This window comes from Phodopus roborovskii, unplaced genomic scaffold (genome assembly GCF_943737965.1).
Source record: "Phodopus roborovskii unplaced genomic scaffold, PHOROB, whole genome shotgun sequence".
In the NCBI taxonomy this organism is placed as follows: Eukaryota; Metazoa; Chordata; class Mammalia; order Rodentia; family Cricetidae; genus Phodopus; species Phodopus roborovskii.
In genome coordinates, this window is record NW_026126190.1 from 106,516 (window position 1) to 108,875 (window position 2,360).

The 2,360-nt window shown below is 38.3% G+C and overlaps 1 pseudogene; it reads left to right on the forward strand.

Moving 5' to 3' along the window:
- Positions 1-327: 327 nt before the first annotated feature.
- On the forward strand, positions 328-2,040 carry LOC127218585 (stress-70 protein, mitochondrial-like; annotated as a pseudogene).
- The last annotated feature ends 320 nt before the right edge of the window (positions 2,041-2,360 follow it).

Below are 2,360 nucleotides of genomic sequence, written 5' to 3' on the forward strand. Positions count from 1 at the left end.
TGATATGTTGTATATCTTTGCATATTAACTAATTTCACTTTTCTTTTTTTAAAATCATCCAGTATTATGCAGTAATTCACATTATTCTGAAGAACTATGTCATTTATTTCACTGTCACTAAAATTGATTAAAAGGAAATGAAGCTAGTTTCAAATGTATTGAATTAACTTAAGTCACATTGATTCTATTTATATACCACCCCTCCAATATAAAAAAAATCAGAATGAAATTCTAGAATATAAAATAATGAGATTCTTTCAGAATCCAATCTGGGCTCTGGGCCTGTGGGCTGTTTGTTCTCTGTCCTCATACTCCTTTCCAGCCACCATGATTAGTGCCAGCAGAGCCATGGCTGTGCATCTTGTGGGCACTGCAGCCTTCCAGGATGGCTGGAATGGTCTTAGTCATGAGGCTTTCAGATTGTTTCAAGAAGAGTAATTAAGGGCACAGTTGTTGGTATTGATTTGGGTACTACCAACTCCTGTTATGTAGGACAAACAAGCAAAGGTCCTGGAGAAGGATGAAGGTCACAGAACTACCACTTCTCTTGTTGCATTTACAGCAGATAGAGAAAACTTGTTGGCATGCCAACAAAGATAAAGTCTGTCACCAGCCCAAAAAATACAGTCTGTGCTACAGAGCTTCTAATTTGCCATCACTGTGATGACCCTGAAGTACAGAAGGACACTAAGAATATTCCCTTTAAAATTGTCAGTGCCTCTAATAGTGATGCCTGTGTTGAAGCTCATGGAAAACTGTGTTCTCTGAGTCAGATAGGAGCATCTACATTGATGAAGATGAAAGAGACTGCAGAAAATTACTTGGTTCACATAGCAAAAAAATAAAATAAAATAAATGCTGTGATCACATTCCCTACTAATTTCAATGACACACAATGATTGGCTACTAAGGATGCTGGCCAGGTATCTGGGCTAAATGGTCTTCAAGTGATTAAATGAACCTACAGCTGCTGCCCTGGCCTATGGTCTTAACAAATCTGATGATAATGTCATTGCTGTGTATAATTTAGGTGGTGGAACCTTTGATATTTCTATCCTGGAAATTCAGAAATAAGTGTCTGAGGTGAAATCCACCAATGGGGACACTTTCTTAGGAGGTGAAGAATTTGACCAAGCTTTTTTTTCCCAGCATATTGTCAAGGATTTCAAGAGAGAGAGATGAAGATTGCTTTGACCAAAGACAGCATTGCACTTTAGAAGGTTCAGGAACCTCCTAAGAATGCTAAGTGTAAACTCTTGTCATCTGTGCAGACTTACAATGGATGATTCTGGACAGAAGCATTTGAATATGAAGCTGACTCAAGCTCAGTTTGAAGGCATTGTCACAGACCTGATCAAAAGAAACATTGCCTCATGCCAGAAAGCTATGCAAGATTCAGAAGTCAGCAAGAGTGACATAGGAGAAGTGATCCTGGTTGGTGTCAAGACATAGGTGCCCAAAGTTCAGCAGACTGTGCAAGATCTTTTTGTCAGAGCTCCAAGTAAAGCTGTTAATTCTAACGAGGCTGTAGCCATCTGAGCTGCTATTCAGGGAGGTGTGTTGGCTGGTGATGTCACAGATTTGCTACTCTTAGATGTTACTCCCTTCTCTCTTGGTACTGAGATTCTGAGAGGTACCTTTACCAATTATATTAATAGGAACACCACTATTCCAACCAGAAAGAGCAAGATATTTTCTACTGCTGCTCATGGACAAACTAACAAAGAGATTAAAGTGTGTCAGGGAGAGCCGGAGATGGCTGGAGACAACAAACTTCTAGAATAGTTTACTTTGATTGGAATTCCCCCAGCCCCTCATGGAGTTTCTTAAATTGAAGTTACATTTGACATTAATGCCAATGGGATTGTACATATTTCTGCCAAAAATAAAGGAACAGGATGTGAACAACAAATTGAAATCCAGTCTTCTCTTGGATTAAGCAAAGACGATAATGAAAACATGGTTAAAATGCACAGAAGTATGCTGATATTGCTTTGCTGCCACTATGGTATAGTGAGGAACCTTATTTCCCTAGTTTAGCAGTTCATAAATGACAACAAGCATTTATTTATATTCACTGTTATGCTAAGTGTTGTAAGACTGTATAAAAATTTAAATAACTATCTCAATCTTCAAGTTGCTAACAACAAATTAATCCTTAAGTATAAGAAAAGATATATACTAGTTGGGAAATGCTATTATAAATGAACAGAGAAATATGTGTTTTTTTTTTTGTTTTGTTTTTTTGCTGCAGCTAATGCCTAAGAAACACAAACACGAGACTCAGTGCCCACGTGGAGTTTATTGAGAGAAGGGAGAGAAAGAGGGGGTAGCTGGTGGCCAACCGAAAGCAGGAGAGA